Source organism: Sylvia atricapilla, chromosome 13 (assembly GCF_009819655.1).
Source record: "Sylvia atricapilla isolate bSylAtr1 chromosome 13, bSylAtr1.pri, whole genome shotgun sequence".
NCBI lineage: Eukaryota > Metazoa > Chordata > Aves > Passeriformes > Sylviidae > Sylvia > Sylvia atricapilla.
The window spans coordinates 10,934,451-10,952,122 of record NC_089152.1 but is presented as its reverse complement, the minus strand read 5'-3'; the positions used below and the strand labels follow the sequence as shown (position 1 = coordinate 10,952,122).

General features: G+C 39.0%; 1 long non-coding RNA gene across 1 annotated transcript in view; it reads right to left on the bottom strand.

The window, feature by feature from the left end:
* LOC136366788 (uncharacterized) overlaps positions 1–11,100 on the bottom strand; it is an 82,812-nt gene extending 71,712 nt beyond the window's left edge. Inside the window, exon 1 of the long non-coding RNA XR_010744582.1 lies at positions 11,014–11,100. This is a non-coding gene — a long non-coding RNA (uncharacterized lncRNA). The remainder of the gene's footprint in view (positions 1–11,013) is intronic.
* Between the last annotated feature and the right edge of the window lie 6,572 nt (positions 11,101–17,672).

Here is a 17,672-nt window from a genome sequence, read left to right as displayed (position 1 = left end):
CACAAAAATGAACCTGCAAGCCCTAGAACCTGCAGATCTGCCTTTTACTTTTGTGAAGTCCCCATTTTAATTAATATCAACTGTAATCATATGGGAAAGTAGGCATAATAACAGTAATTAAAACCTTGGCCTGTTAAAACACATCAGACGTACACACAAGGGCAAAATCCAGTTTGGAGAAATATATGGAGCATTCAAGGGTCGATATGGAGATTCTATCTAAGCTACCTAAATAAACAGGCAAATCAACCCTATTTAACAATGAAAGTGTTTTTCTTGAGATCTCAAGAGGATTTCCAATTATTCACAAATGACTAACCGTGCACTCCTTTCCCAGAATTATAAACAAGTCACCAGAAAATAGCAAGTTTGACAAAATTGTCCAACAGCCCATTAACTGTACAACTGTGCTAAATAGCCAGAGACAAGTCTAAATCTGCCAGAACCAGTGTCTCTCGAGTCTGCCAAGGGGATAGATGTTTCAGCTGCAGAATATCCATTTGCAGCTTGCCACCATCTGGACCCTGGGAACGGGGCACTCAAGTGATGGGCTGGCACAATCCAGCTAGGAGTGACCCTCTGCTTGTTCAGAAAGTCTTTAAAGTATAGGATGGTGTTACTGAAAGGAAATCAGGCTTGCTTGCTTGGGACAAAGCAATATTTAAATTCACAAAAAAACAATTCTACCTGTATTCCATCAAAAGTTTGTTCAGCATGTAATTCTAAAGATTTACTAAACATATCAGCTTTAGTTATTTACTAAACAACAGCTTTAGTTATTGTGAGGCTCAGCAACTGGAATTCTTCATATATTCAGATTTACACCTTACCTCAGCTGACTTTAAGTTTATTCACCTAAATTTCACAACATGCAGATGCTAAGAGATAGTTGGGAGAGTTCTGTCAACACTTCTATGAAATTAGACAGGGAACATGGGGATCACCTGAATGCAATGAACAACGATGTGGCACAGTGGTGCAGCAAAAATTTGGGTTTCAAACCCCTACAAAAAAAGCATACTAAACTGGTCAAATAGTCTCTGCCTCTTCGAGCTTTGTTTTCTGCAAGTGTGGAAGGGGAAAAAACACCCCACAATCTTGATTTTTGGAAGAAAACATAGTACTGCATGCTTTGAGTTAAAGCAATATATAGAAGTGAAAGAAGGGGACACAATGACTACAGTCAATGGTAAGAAATATTACTATAAAGGATTTTTTGCCAAAAAAATGCACTATTCAGTATTTTAGCAAATGTGCTTGTTTGTACTACCTTTATACACGCCGGATTATGAGGCTGTGCTTACCTCCTTTTTGGACTGTCTGAATACAAATACTTCTTAGAATCAAGGTTGCACTCTTCAAGCACAGAGCTCTGTGAAGCTTACCCCTTTTGTAATACCCCTAGAGAAAACTAACATAAAAAATATTGTTTTGAGGTTATGTTAGAGCACACTCTTAGTTGTGAGCCTGCAAATTGTTTTTGTTCATCTAATGTAAAATGATTCATAATCAATTCAAACATTACAGTTTTTATGTCAAAGGTTCCCAGTTGTCTTCTAACCATCAGATCCAGAGCCATCCCCACCAGCAGCAGGCATGCTCAGAGTTGTTCTTTTTAAGTCGTATGAAATCAACATGTCTCTACTTCTTACCACCTGAAAAAGCACTGTTCAGTCTCCTTTGAGGCTCATGCTTGACCCTGACACCAATGAAATAAGAATGGTTCCATTACATTGGAAGCTTCTTCTCAAACTACCAGACAAGTCCTATGTGTCATCCCTGAGCTCTGCTCTGGAGGAAGCACACACAGAAGCGTGGGTCAGGCATGCAGATTCAGGTTACTATAGGAATATCATCCCCAGTACACTCCATTGAGCACTGAACATTTAAGAATTGCCTTTGGAGTTCTAGAGCTGTTCCTGTATTTGAATTGACTCATTTACAAACTTAGGCTATTGTGCATTCTTTAACCACTTCTCTGATGATGCCTTTCTACTCACTACCAAAATCTTAGATTAAAGTTTTCAGGAACCAATCAGAACTCCAAACTTTTGGAAGTGGGCCATGGCCTTAAGAAAGGCTAAGCACTAGATCCTGAGCCAGATGATAGGCACTTGCATAATGATTGGCACATTTAGATTAAACCTTTTCCTGACTTTAAGAAGCAGTTCTTTATTTATTGACAAACATTACACAGTGACACAGTGATTGAAAAGAAAAGAAACTATCCTTTAGGGCCCTTTGGCCTTCCTCTAAAGACACATTATCAATTTTTTTAATTATCACAGTGGTAGGAAAACTTAGTGAAATATTTAGAAGGTGGAGGGAAGAAAACATGTGTTACACTCGTTTAGGACCACTTGAAAACAGATTATTCTGAAGATGGAAAGAGAATCATTGCACATTTAAATAATTAATCTCAACAAATACATTAAATGTGAAACAGTGTAACATTTTGACTGATTCAGCACAATCAGCTTTCACCGCTTCCAAACTGCTATTGCTAAATTGGCATTTGCAGGAATTTCAGCATAGCACAGTGTAACTCACTAGTCAGTCATGTGCCCTGGGCACAGGCAGAACTAAGATACAAACAGCCTGGTGACAGCCTGGCTGTGATAACTAGATAGACATCATGCAAACAGACACAGAACTTCTATCATGCCCATCTCTCTGAGAAGCTCCCCTGTTTATAAAATATTAAACCCTGGACATTTATTTTAGTTAAGATTTACAGCAAGTCATCTACCATGTTGTTGAGCACTATAGGGTTCTACGTTTGAAAAGCAGAGAGCATAATTTCTCAAGCTTCATTGTTTGTTACAAGATGAGAAAATCAGAAGCAATAATCTGATTAAGACTGCTCCTACCAGTGTCTTTATCAGGGCAGGAAGGCAGGATGAAAAGTAGTTTTTGCTGGTTCAAATGAGCTGCACCAATTTCCTGATGCATAGAGCATTAAGAGCCAAAAGCAGGGAAATGCACGAGGTCAAAAGTAATAAAAGCAGTTTCTTAAAAGCTACTCATCTCTCTATGCTTGACTTTTTTTTTTTTTTTTTTTTTAATGAAATGTCTTTGTAAAATATCTATTTTTTTTCTTTACATGTAAGTGATACCTACCAGCCAGTTACTGCAATCTCAGCTCAGCCAAGCTGAATAAGGTTAAAGAAGGGAGCCTCTTCCAAAGACATTGCTGCTGCAAGAGCTCCACAGAGTCTGGTAAACAGCACTCTATTGTCAACAATGTAACAGCTTAAAATGCATGGGGTTTGTGATGTTATGCTGACAAAGAGGCAGTTGCAATTCTTCTATATGAAACATTATTTAACCTGCATCCCAGCAAATTGCCTGTCCCTAGAGCTGCAATTTTTCACATGAGCCATAAAGGCATTTCTGAGCCTCTGAGTTCAGACCCCAATTCTCATGGTACATTGTGTGAGAAAAGAAGGTACACCTCCCAGTCTCCTGCCAGGACCCAGCTGATGATTACTTTCTCTATGACTACATTCTTGCAGTATTTTGAGTTTAACATGCATTTTCCCATTTAGATTTCTGTAACATTTTGTTTTGTTTCACTGCTTTGCCAAACAGTGCTCAACCTTGACGAGCTGCTGTAATCTATATATAGTTTGCATATTGATTCCTGTAGTACTTGGAGATCCTTCAGGCAGAAGGTTACCACTATATAAGGTTCCTTCATCTGTCCTTTAAGGTAACCTTTAAAAACGACAGAGCTCAGTTCAGTCCAGATGTTTATCCAAACTGTTCTAAATCTCTAATGTCTGAAAAAACAGAAGGAACAGGTTTTTTGAGAGACTTCCAGTACCACTTAATACCAATTCAGACAAACTACCCTATCATCCTGTCACTGTAATCACATGGGATGCTAATAACATCTACCATTTCTGTAGAACGTTATAAAGATGAATCACCACAACAGTCCTTTGCAGTATTATCCCCATTTTATTACTGAGGAAAGAGTGTGTCTGCTTTTACATTATACCATAAAGTGACCTGCTCTTTCAAGCTAAAAAGAGTAGCAATGAAAGATGCAGAAACTATTACTGAAACTTCCCTGGCTTTTGTTTGGTGAAATGCTGTTTAGATATTTAGATCCTACAAATTCTTTACCATCATAGACTGTTGTTAAAAAAGCAAGCCTCTGAATAATCAAAGTGACACTCTCTTTTGACTCTGCTCTGACTTAATAGCAATATTTCAATTTATTGCAATTTTGATCATGGTAGAAAAGTCAGCTGAATGAAAAAATAAAGACACCTGTCACTGCTCACTATTTTCTCATGCAGTCTTGAATGTGCAATCCTATCATTTAGATAAGGCCTCAACTTCTTGAAATCACAACAGCTCTCCATAGGAAAATAACAAGGTATTTATTCACTATGTGCATATCACAGATTGCAATATAGTCCATTATCTACTGAAACACTTCCTAGCTCCTGTTTTCCCTGAAACGCCAGTGGGATTAAAAAATTGGGAAGTTGTTTTTGTTTGGGTTTTTTTTGGGCAAGTTGTTTTAGGGAGTTTTGTGTTTGTTTTTTTTTTTTTTTTTAAGCCTCAGCTTTCATGACTAACATCACAGGCATGATAGAAAAGCATTATGAATAGGGAAAAGCATTGTACGAAAAAAATTTCTGAAGGACCTAAGCCCAAGACATGCTTAACTTCACTAATCACAGAAGCCAGGAGAAAACAAAACAAAACAAAAAAAACCAAAAGAAAACAAAAAAAAAAACCACCACCACACCACCCACAAAAAAAGTGTTTAGCATCATTTTGGACTCTCTTACAAATGAACATTTGTGTGGCATATAACTCTATACAACCTGAAAAAAAGAATTCTACAGTAAAATAGTCTCTGCAGAATTATTTAAGTACCAGGTTGGCTCTGCTTAACACTTCAGCAGAGTCATCTAAGGAAAAGTTGTTGACAAAAACCCCAGCACAATTCCAACTTCTGACTCCCAGGGGTCACAACCTGGGAGTTATCCCAAAATATTGCAGTATGTGTTCCACAGTAACTACACCCCAAATTGTACAAGACATAAATCTTTCCTATTAACAAAACATGGCTTCCTATCAAACACTGATGGAACCATCATGGGTCCACAGCTATCACTGTTGAGTTGGGATTTTCCAGTGAAAAGCCCTTCAGTCAAGACCATTTTGAGATTTGACCTTCTGGAAGAAAACAACTCACAGGAAATGGGTCAAATTCTGCCCTTTGCAGCAAACTGCAGAAGGATCAAAAGAAACTTTCATTATACCAGTTCTGTAGCTGGATAGAGGAGTTGTTGTCAGGGTATGCACCTAAGTGTAAGTGTAAAAGAGATCACACCTTTATCTGTATTTTATCAAAGTTGTATTTCGGAATTAATTCACATGACACTTAACAATAATTAAATTACTGAAAATTGTATCACACCATGTTAAAAAAAATGAAGTATAATTAGCACAGAAGCAAATAATATGAGAGTTTCCCCCAGATGCTTCTACTTCATTCACCCATTTTGCAGTAGCAACTTTGAGACCAAAACAAGCAGAAGTGTGGTCATCTCAGCTTCATCTAAGGGTTTGGCTCATTCTCACATCTCAATAATCATAGCAAGAATAGCTCTTTCCCCCTTTCCCTTGACTTTGCAGAAGACAGACCTTTTCAAAATTGAGCACTCTCACATAAAAACAAAGAATGCACAAACCACGTGTTTTAACGTGCAGAGATGTTTCTATACCTAATTAGCAAATGAAGCTTAGGTGAATTCTAGACATTAAAAGAGATGCAGAAAAGTCAAAGCTAGCAAGATGGGAAAGACAATTGGATAGCTTCATTGGTGAGACTACATGATAGAGTGGCACATGGAAGCAAAGGACTAAATTCTGTCAAAGAGCCTGGTCTAGTTCCTACTTTACATCCTGGTGATAAAATACTGACGTTGAGTAGATGAAAAATTATGGACAGGGACTGAAAAGGGCTGGGAGAGGAAGATTGCAGGATACTGAAGTGTTATTCTCACCAAACCTTTATTCTTTTAATCGCCAAAGCATTGCATCTTCTGCTCTACTCTATGTGTGATATATAGGAACTAGACATGAACAGTGACGTTCAAATAACCACAGCTAATAACTGCATTCATCCTTTGAGAATTATCTGTGTGCATACACATTGCTGTTCCTGGAGGGTAATACCATCTCTGAAGAGTCGAGATAGAGAAGTTGAAGATAAGCCTAGCAGATTTGCTAATTTTAGTAAACAAATGACAATTCTCCCTTTTAAAAATAACTAGGAATTAATCAATGGTATTGCCTGTTACTGCTTTCTAGCCTGAATCAGATCATGTCAAGCGGTAGCTAACCCCATGGAGTCCCACTGTTTGGCATCTTTGAGGTGAACAGCACCAGTTACAAGGAGGAGACCTTGTCTGCAGCTCCATTTTCAACAGGGAGTCATAAGGGTGCCTAGAGGAGTCAGCTTTTTACAACTATACTAAAACAACAGGAGAGTTTCATCTTGTCAAGCATCTTTACACTCACCTCACCACCAAAGAGGAAAATGAGTACCTATTAGTTTCTTTTCTCTTTTAGAAGAGATACCAATAATCAGTCTATGTAGAAAAAGAAAAATGCCTTGCAAACAGAGAATTAAGTAAGCCCTCAAAAACTGTATGTATTATCGTGTTAACTTCCATGACAATCCTTTGTGGCAGGACACATCCTCATGTGTAATGTACTTTCTAGGCATAACACTAAAGTGGCCAGGGGTATTATTTCAATTTCTAGAAAGGGCAGTTGATACAGATGAGAATCAATGCTGTTTAGCAGAGGAGACAGCAGCACTGACCCACATATTTTAACAAGGATGCATGCACATGCAGGATAATTCCAGTAATTCACATCAAAGTTATATGCACAAGAGGTGTGGAGCAGGGCAGATGATGGTAATTGAACATGAAGACTACAGCAAAACATTTTTGTAGTGTGTTTGAAGACATCAGAATAAGAGGCTTTAAACACATGGATGACGAGTGAGCTCCTATTTTAATCACCCTCTAAAGGATTCTACAGTCCATGCCTGAAGTCAAATTTCAAATCTGCTACAGCCTAGACTGAGTTGCATTAGACAAAAAAACCTTCTATGCACAACCAGTGTTTTGTCACAGTCCACTCAGCTTCCTAGAAGGCATGGCACTTGAATTTTCCTGGCTGAACCTGTCATTGCCACAAATGTACTGCTCCTTCCTCATAGCATGAACAATGTATTTTGATCTTCCATGTTACTATGAAGGAAGATGAATCTGCATTCTAAATCATGGTATTTCTTAGATTCACCTTACAGAAGAAAAGCTGTATAGAGTATTATGGATCCTTTGCACAAGAAAAGGGTACTGTTGACATTCCTTTAGAGAAAAGATTTAGTGTGTAGGATACAACCCTGATAGAGGTCTAGAGAACACACATGGGCCTCATTTTCCAGTGCAGTGGACAAACCTAAAGAAGCAGTCTGATATTGCTACCGAGATAAGCAGCAGTTACTGGGCAGCAGCCAGCAGATAAAGCCACAGTATTATCCAAAGCAATATTGCCAGTGTCATTCTGGAACAGTAACTTTACCTACCACCAGTAGAGAAACATAGTAGATTGAATACCTCTCTAGGCGCTTCATGCACTGCAAGGCTGCTCTAATTGTGTAGCTGCAAATCCTCCATGAAAGGGAAACCCTGGGCACAGAAAGCCAATACAAGAGACATTGGACACCTGCTTCCATCCCTGTCTTGGTTGATTTAGCTTATTGTGAGTAGTCATGTGAGCATTTTTCCATCCCCTCTGTATCTGACCACTGCCTACACTCAGTCCTCTTCCAGACTTTGATTTAAACACCAAGGAATGGGGTACAGCATTTACTGTGCCTTTACTAGAGGAGGATCCTTATGAGAGCGTGTCCCAATGGCACAAGTGTTATATACTCTTCCTCAAGACAAGCTACATATTTGATATTTTAGTGAAAAAGCAGCCAAATTTTATTAGTAGATAATGTAGTTAGATTAAAAAAAATCCTCAGTCCTCTCTATTTTCTAGAACTAATTCTCTCACTATCCTGATTTATCCCACTGTTTTACTATTGCTCTGTTGGCTTTTTTATCTTGCTGGAACAAATTTAAGATTCTTTTTATTTAATTGCTCTTATTAATATTCATATATTAATGCAACACATTTATTATTCAAGTTGATAACAATGTCTGTCTTCTAACAGCCTTAATTCAGACAATGAAGATCCTAAGGAAATCAGAATGACATTGTTAAAAGTCAAAACATTACTTGTTTTGTTTCCAGCTATCTTGGAGCTTTTTCAGGTTCAACATTACATGTATTTGAACAGGAGTAGAAATGATGCACAGTTTTCTCAATACCCATTAATTGCTCTTTCTTGCCAATTTGCCAGTATGACATTTCAGTGAGCCCTTCTCCAACTCCCTGTACCTTGAAACAGACCCTAGACTTGGGAAGTCGGACAACAGAGTGGATTAAAACACATGGAGAAAAACTGACCCAAAACCAAAGGAAAAAGCCATGTTTAAAGCAAATGGACAAAGAACAAGCGAGTCTGACAGGGATGTCAAACCAGTCCTGCCTCACATTTACTCCTAGAAAAACAGAATGTTGACCTTAGAAAAGGGATGGGAAGCCCTTGGTTTTAATTTTCAGTTTCCCAATGACACTGGGACGCCGGACACGGGCACCACATCCCATAGAACAGGAAGATGCTGCCACCTGCAGGTGGGAGTCCCAGGAAGGCCCCAAATGGGAGCCCCGGGACCCCAGCACGGGCACGACCCCGCCGCTGCCGGGGACCACAGCGACGTGCGATCTGCCAAAGAGAGGCTTCGTCCTCGTCCTTAGTCCGGTGTTCAGAGAGCGATACAGGCACACAGATAATGCTCACAAAATAGGAGTTTTTGCTATGTAGTCTTCATAGTGCAAAGATCCACTGCAGGAGATACAGGACCTCTTCAAATCCTCACCGTATGACACTTAGACCTCCATGATGCAAAGATTAAAGTAAGATGTTCTTGTAAATAAGTCCATGAATCCTCATCTAAAGACATATCAACATCCACAGAGACCCAAATACCTCTCATGGCTGTACTTTCAGCTTGCAAGTTATGGAAACCCACAGCTTTTATCTTTATAATGCTTATTCTTAGTTCTAAGGTGGGTTTATAAGCATATTTCTTTATAACAAGAGCTCAAGAAAGAGTAAACTGAGGAAATTATTTAAGAAGATGCTTAAAACAACATGAAAATTCGGCACTATAGGGGAAGAAAGTAGTCTATAACTATGGTTCACTCAGATTCAGGGGTTTGGCCTATAACTTCCATTTCCAAAGAACATATTTAGAAGGCCTCCATTTTACAGAGCACTCAGTGAAACATGGGAAGTCTCACCTTTTGAGTCCAACAGTTTAGAAGTTTATATTCCTATTACCATGCAATACTAGTAGTTAAAAAAACCCATCATAAAACAAGAAGTCTTAGGGAAAAAAACCAAAACCAGTTTATTTTATCAGAGCCTTTTTCTCTGAACAGTGTATCTGACTCTTTTTTTTTTTTAATCAGAGTGTAAATATTGTATTATGTTTATTCAATAATACTCCCATCAGCATGCCAAACAGCACAACTTCTTGACTAGGGACACAGTAAACCTACAACGTCTGCCAAAGTTTACTCCCTTAAGGCATTAGGGAGTCTCTTGAAAGTAGCTGTGCTTTGAACTGCCCTGGCTCCTGTGGGTTGTGCCTGATTAACTGGTATTTTACATAACACTAGCAACCATTACCACAGCGAAAGAAAATAAAACAAGGTATGTACAAATGCAGGGGGGGCATTCTTCCCACATTCCCTGCTGCAAACTAACACAGCAGATTATTCCATCTTGTGTAAACAGTGATGGAGCTAGGACAGCCACTGCAACCTGGTCTGCTTCAACAGCCAAATCTGGTGGTACAAGACTTCATTTTAAGAAGGCAACAAACTTAGCCCTAGTCCTAAATTTTAGGGACAGAGAGACTCCTGAAGTTGAATGAGACCTACCTGCAAAAGCACCCTGAATTTACAAGCCCGCCAGAAACTAACAGCATTAACAGCACTCCTGCAGAGGGATGGGCATGTGGAGCAGCTTGCTTGCCTGCGTACTGAGCTGGGCAAGCGGCAGCCAACTCTGCCTCAAATGCTGCAGACTCTTCCAGCATCCTTCAGATGCATTCCCTGGGCAGCCTGCACAAATGCCAGGACATCAGCTGTGTATCAGATTGCAACACGCTCCCTTTGTGTTCACATGTTCACAACTGCAAAAACTGAAGTAACATTCAATAGGATACATATTTTGTACTCTGCTTATGAAAATATCTGACACTAATAGACAACTGCCACCCACATGCAGCACACTAGGGATTTCCATAGCTAAATGTGTCATGCATCAAGTTGAATAAAGAGCTGATGCTTGTTCCTAGTGGCTATAATAATTCACACCTTCTGTATCAGACACAGAAGACTACTTAAAACATACTCATGCCAGTGGGCTACATATGCAAATTACACCTTGCTGGGCAAAGAGATTAAGCCTAGGATAGCTGTGGGTGTTTTACACCCATAAACAACACCTGTATCTCTCTGCATGTATCCAGATTCGGACAAATGCACCAGTGCAATTAGTACATTAGAAAGGTGAATAAATGCATTGCAGTAGGGTAAAAAAAAACACTTTGCTGATTCTCACCAAACTGATCACTGGCAGGTTAACACCGAATTGAGTAAAGCCAAGAGTTATACTGGCATGAGGTCAAAGAAGAATCAGATCCACAGAAATACAAAACACTAAAATTTAGGATAACAAATTCTGCCTTTAAAATTTCATTGATAGCTTTCTTAATTGAAACTCACCTATTTAAACTCACTGTGTTGGAACAAAACAGCAGGCAGCACAACAGGAATACTGAAAACAACTTCCAGATTTGGGGAAGAAAACTCCTACTTGGATGCCATTCTCTTGATCTTGTCCAGCTGAGCAGAGTTGGAAAGTGGCTCTGCAAATGTAATGCAAGAAAGTGAATCAATTCTCCTCAGCAAATATGAAAATACAACACTATTACATTGGTCAGACTTTCCCCCATATGCACCAAGCAATACATATTATTTTCAGTCTGGAGGATTTATTTCCAATTATTGGAAAACAAAATGAAAAAATACAGGTTCTGATATTGTTTGCAGCTCTATGCTGACAGACCACTCCATCTGCGTGAGTCTCCTGCCAAAAATCACTGTCAAAAAGTCCAACAAAAAGAGTAAAACCAACTTCGACTTATTCTTAGTCTGAGCTGGGCTGGCCAGGATGAGTTCATCTCAAAAGACATTCCTCTAAATTCACCTAGGTTTAAATCTGCAGCAGAACTACATAATCCCTCCACAAAAAAAAAAAAAAAAAAAAAAAAAAAAAAAAAAACACCACAGCCCCTCCCCACTCTCTCAAAGAAAGGGGTGTGGGGGGTGAAAAGAAAGATATTTTCATTTCAACACACACCACATATTCAGACAGACAGACAAATTCATCACTGCTCTAATTAATTGCTGTACATCATTATCATTGAGTGCTTTCATCCTTTATGGCAAATTGTAGAAAGAAAACATCTTTGCTTGCCTCTTATGGCACCTGCTGTAGCCAGAAATCAAATCCTCTTGAACCAATAGCCAGTCAGTGGCTAAAGCTCACACAAGCTTAGCCATTCCCTCTTTGTCAGATCAGATAAAGATTAAAATATCAAAATTCTTTATTCTATCACTTACTACTATTTAATGCCATGAGACCATCCCAGTCCTGTTACTGCACTAAAAGATGGCACCAGTTCAACCCATCACTCTAAGCTTACCACTCATCCCCAACCAGAAAACAGGGTGTTTGATCATGAGTGTCCAAGATTCAGTCTCTTCCTTACAAACTGGCATCTTCTGAAGTATAAAATCAGAGCACCTCCATTCATCCAAGTCTCAGCAGTTAGAAGGTCTCAGCAAATAGCAAAGTCATGTTGAGAAGCAAAACCCATCTGACACTAAACTTTAGGGCACAAGAGGCCTCTCAAATTGAGGAAGGTGTACACAAAGAGACAGCCCTGGGCTTCACAAGCACTGGAACAGCCCAGAACACCAACCAACACACAGCACTAAGCTCACATCGCTGGGGAGATGCCCAGGTGCTCACATGCCAAACCAGATAGCAGGACTTAGCTCCTCTGACATTTATCACGATGCAGAGACCTGCACCCAAACTAAACAGCAGCAGCTTAGAGCTACTGGTGCTTTCCTTGGACAATTTGCACAGATGCCAATGGATCTGCTACTGCTGCTGAAGAGTCAGGTTTTGAGTAACTAGAAAGCAAAGGAAGCAGTGCTACCCTGGTTTAGATTGCTTCAATATTTAATCAGCACTGATTGTCCTCCCAAGTCTCATAGACAAACAGCCAGAAACTGAACACGTAGAATTTTAAGCTCTGGATGAAGCTGGGGGTGGGTGAAGTATTCCTACATTACTTTTCTCCATACCACACTATCAGCTGCTAAATTTGAGAATTCCTTGTCATTCACATGCAACAGATTTCTGCTCATCCCTCCCCACTGTATAATGTGATCAAGACTACTTATCTAAATTATCCCACAATTGTAATTGAAGATCTCTCTGCTCTGTATGTGCATTTTGTAAAATGACTCCAAGTTTCAACAAAATTGTCCATAATGCCCATTTCAGCTGATAAATGATTCAGTGCTTGAGGAAGAGGGAGTGACAAAAAGACTGAGACTTACTGCCTTAGTACTGGGATCATGTCTTAAGGCTTAGATTGTCTTTTATTTGGCAATATGAAGAAAGTAAAAACCTGATTTTGCCACATTTTTCAGTGTCCAGAACTAACAGAGCAGATGAAATCACAGCAATACAAAGGACCTCTGAAGTGGTGCAAGTGGAACTATTATTCACTCCATGGCAGTAAAATAGGGTAAAACAGCCCCTAATCTGCCCTTGGGTAAAAGGCAGGGAAGTGATACCAAGAAATCTCCTGCTGAATCTAATAGGTCCCGAGGGGAAATTATATGAGTCTTATCTTTAACTCAGCTGAACCATAAAATGGGATGAAAGCAAACCTGAACAGAAGACAGATTTTGTAACTAAGCTGCTTGTTATGAAATTCTATTACAAAATTTCAATAGCAATTTCTGTGTCAATATTTTACAAAATAAAAGGAGCTAGAAAGACGCAAAAAAATGCAACTCAACTGGGATCAGAGAAGAACAGCTACTGAAATAAGGTACTCTTTGCTCATTCCTTTCTATAGCCCAATCTTTATTAAAGACTTTTTTTATAAGTTTAGGATTTCAAAAATCAACTTCAGATATCTCATTATCAGTAGCTTTATACTGATTACAGTCCTGCTAATTCTGGGAAAGAAAAACAGGTTTTGAGTTTTCAGAATCTCCTTGCACAAATCTGTTCAAGGGTGTCACATACGTTGGTATCCCCTCTGGTACAATGTCTGTTGGGGGCCCAGTGGTAGGGCACATGGACTAATAACATCCCATTTATTCTCCCATGCAAGCTAAATCTTGCTGGTTAGGTTTCAGCAGTGGGAGTTTTAGATCAAGGATATACTAGGTCTCCTTCCACATAAAAGTTGAGTCGGGTTTTTTGATGAAAGCTTTGTGGTGGCTTCCCTGCCTGCTGCCCTTATGCCATCCACCAAGCAGTCTTATCTTCAAATGTGTTCAAGTGAAGACAACTTTGCATAAAGAGCTTAAATTAAATGAAGCTGTCTACCCCAGAATATATATACACACACTGTATGACCCACATTTGGTTTTTTATTTTTGGTTCATACTGTTGAAAAGAAAATCTCTTCTGATGCACCCAAATGAGAAGCAGAAGAATAAGCTAGTACAAGCTTTGTCAATAAATACACACTTTGAGAAATGGCATCCTAGTTCATAGCAGATTTATAGGTCTTATCTCAAGTTTCCAAAGTTCATCCGAATCTCCAATACGGGGAACTTCAATGTATCAGTAAATCTTTTAAGCCACGAAGAAAACTCACTCAAAGAAGCAAATGTCCCTTATCAGTGGAAGAAGTGATAAATCTGAAATAATATATAATTCATGATGACACATATCAAGACATTACAGCAAACACTGACACAAGACCTATTTATGGCATTGCTTTGCTAAGCATATTCCCTACAGAACTATCTCTTTTCTTTTTCTAAGCCAAACAACTGCTTTGATAACGCACATCTTTTCAGAGCTGAGTAAAAAAAGCAAATCTAATTCAGCACCCATTTCTCATGATAGAAAACTAGTGGCCTTCAGCCAGCAACATAAAGAAGTAAATGAAAATTTAAGTGCAGATCAAAAAGAAATGTGACGTGGTATGGCTACTTTAAAAAAATTCATGACCTCAGACATCAAACTATCCATTGTCTAAAATATGCTAATACAAATGTTAAACTGTCCTTGGCCTGGGAGTAAAGGTTTGGTTTAGTTCCTTCACATCTTTCTCAGACTGTATTGTTTAATACATTTGTAGATTCACAAGCTCTGTAGAAATGTAGAGTCTTCTCAAACTTCTGATAAGGTTTATTACCATACTGAAATTCAGAATCTGGAAATACTCGGCAAATTTTAGCTAGAACCTGCAACAACCTCGGGAACAAGGTCACCACCAGACAATTTTGGGAAATGCAATAAATTTAGTGACTACAGACTACATGACTGGCATAAAATATCACATGAGTCAGTATCACAATCCTGGAATAGTAAAAATAGCTTTTAAATAGTTTAAGCATCACTCAACAAAACTATCTAGGATAATGTAGAGTTTGAAAAGAGGCATAGGTGTATATCTGGAAAAACAAGAGAAAGCATTTCCCTGCCAAGGCCATTACTAGAGTTCACCTTCAAATTAACAACCAAGTAATTAAAAAAAAAAAAAAAAAAAAAAAAAAAAAAAAAAAAACCAAAAAAAAACACAACACCAACAAGAAACAAAAAAACCAAAACCAACACAAAACCCCAAACCCCAAAGTAGCTTTGCTAGCACAAACGTTTCCTTAAGAATCCACAGGAGGGACAATGCCCTCGAGACACAGAGCAGCAAGACATATATTTCCCTAGCCACCTTCACACCATCAGGCATCAGCCAAACAATATACCTACTGGCTGACAAATCAGGGTTAAACTAAGAAGAACCCAAAAGCTGGCACAAAGATGTTACACACAAGTTTCAGACTATTTAGGTAATTATGGTCTTTTCTCTCATCTTTTTTTAAGTGAGTCATACAGCATAATATCACCTTAAATGTTAATATATTTGCTTTGAAGAGAGAAAATTATTCCAAACCTGGTTGTGCTGCAGTGGCAGGAGCACCATGCTCTGAACAGCAGCAGCAGATGTGCTCTCTACAAAGTCTGTTCAGACCAACCTGTGAGATATCAGGACATTAGAAGAATAGAGAGAACACTTACAGGCCTTAGAGGCCATTCACTTAAGAGCTGGACTTGATGATCCCTTTAAGTCCCTTTCAACTCAGAATATTCTGTGATCTCTAACTACTCAGGCATAGTGAGGCCAGGTCTGGAGTGCTGGGTCCAATTCTGGGCTCATCAGCACAGGAGAGACATGGAGCTCCTGAAGCAGGCCCAGCAGAGGGCAACAAAGATAATTAAGGGGCTGAAGTATCTCTGGGACAGCCTGAAAGAGTTGGGCCTGTTCAGCCTCGAGAAGAGATGACTGAGATGGGACCTCATGACCCCATACAAGCACCTGAAGGGAGGGTGTCAAGAGATGGAATCGGCCTCTTCTGTGCTGCTGCCAAGCAAAAGGACAAGAGGCAACAGGCAGAAACTGATGGACAGCAAGTTCCACCTGAATATGAAGAGGAACTCCTTTACTGTGCAGTGACCATGCACTGGAACAGATTCCTCGGAAAGAGTCTCCCTCAGTGGAGATATTCTAGAACTGTCTGGGTACAATCCTGTGTGTTTAGAACAATCCTAGTTGACCAGGGAGGTTGGACCAGGTGACTCACAGTGATCCCTTTCAACCTGAATTATTCTACGATTCTGTGATATGTAAAACAGCTTAATTCATAAATCTGCCTTCAGCTAAACATTTCTGTTCCTTGATGCCTGGGCTGCCTTGATTACCCTTCCAGTGAGGAAACCAAAGCTTTGCAGCATCCACTGTGATCCAGTCCAGTTTCCCCTCAAGCTTCATGAAAGCCTGATCTTTTCTGGCAGGCTCTTGTGAACATTCCCTCTGACTAGCATAGCCCACACTGATTTTTTTTTTCCTACAATAAATTATTAAAATTGAAAAATCGTCCCAACAGAGCAACCTGCAGTCCTGGGGCACCAGGAGAAGAACCTCAGCACAAAGTTTTAATCACCAACTGATTTCCTGCATTTAAATTCAGTATACGTAAACAAGGCACAGCTATTAGGTGGTCTGAATTTAGCCTTTAATCAGTCAAGTGATCCTGTTCTCCATCTTTATAGTGGCCTTCCAGACAAAAGGTACAAACAGTCCATTAGCAAGTATGGATCGTTTGGGTTCTGTGATAATGGGGGCTGTATAATAAAGCAAAGATAAGAAGAGGCTAAGACACATAGCAGTAATGAAATTGCCTACCTCATTCACAGACAGAAAAACCTCTCAGTTAAATAGATCAGATAACTCCACTAAAACCAAGACATTCTGTGGTACAATGAGTACAGCTCATCCCCTTCTATTCCCAGGTGTTCACAGTTTTAAACTTGTACAAAATGGCTTGTATCAGTATAACTTACTCTACTTCTGTCCATGAAGCATGAATAAAAGGGGATCTTAAACTATAAAACCAAGAATCAGACCAGAAAAACTTGTGCAAATCAGTCCATAACCAACCTTAGGGCAGAAAAGAAAATCTATCACTTTTTCCAGCTAATCTTAATATGTGAAGGAGGAATTCATATTTCTTACTTCCTTCTTTCTTAGTTGAACAAAAAAAAAAAAGTGTTTCTGAATAAAATGTTTTCTATATTCAAGCTGGTTTATATCACCAGCAGAAATTTTAAATATGAAACTATGCATTTGCCTATACAGAATAAAAGGAACCAGAAAATAAGGAAGAAATAATCATCTGGCATCTATAGGAACAGAGGATGATGTAACAGATGGAAAGGGGAATCGGCTGCAAACACTGAATAACCTTGTCTGTCACCAGCCTCAGAAGCAAAACCTGCCATAATTAGAGGGTTCTGGACAGCAAAATAAATGAGTGCATTAAGAAATAGAACATTATTAGTAGCAGTCATTTCAATACAAGGACAACATCTGATTTTGCTGATTTTGTTTCTCAGAAGTATTATTCCATTCTTTTTCTTAGAGATTAAACACTATCCACAGAATCACTTCACAAATTACTCCTACTCTTCAGAGGAAAAAACCCAGCTAACAATCTTGACTTCCAGCAACAGAGCACTGATTTCTTACATACAGGGGTGTGTCTAGTTTATTCAGTATGCATCTCTGGATAGCATCTCTGAAACTTTGAATATCTTTATTTTATAAAGTAGTAAAATATTA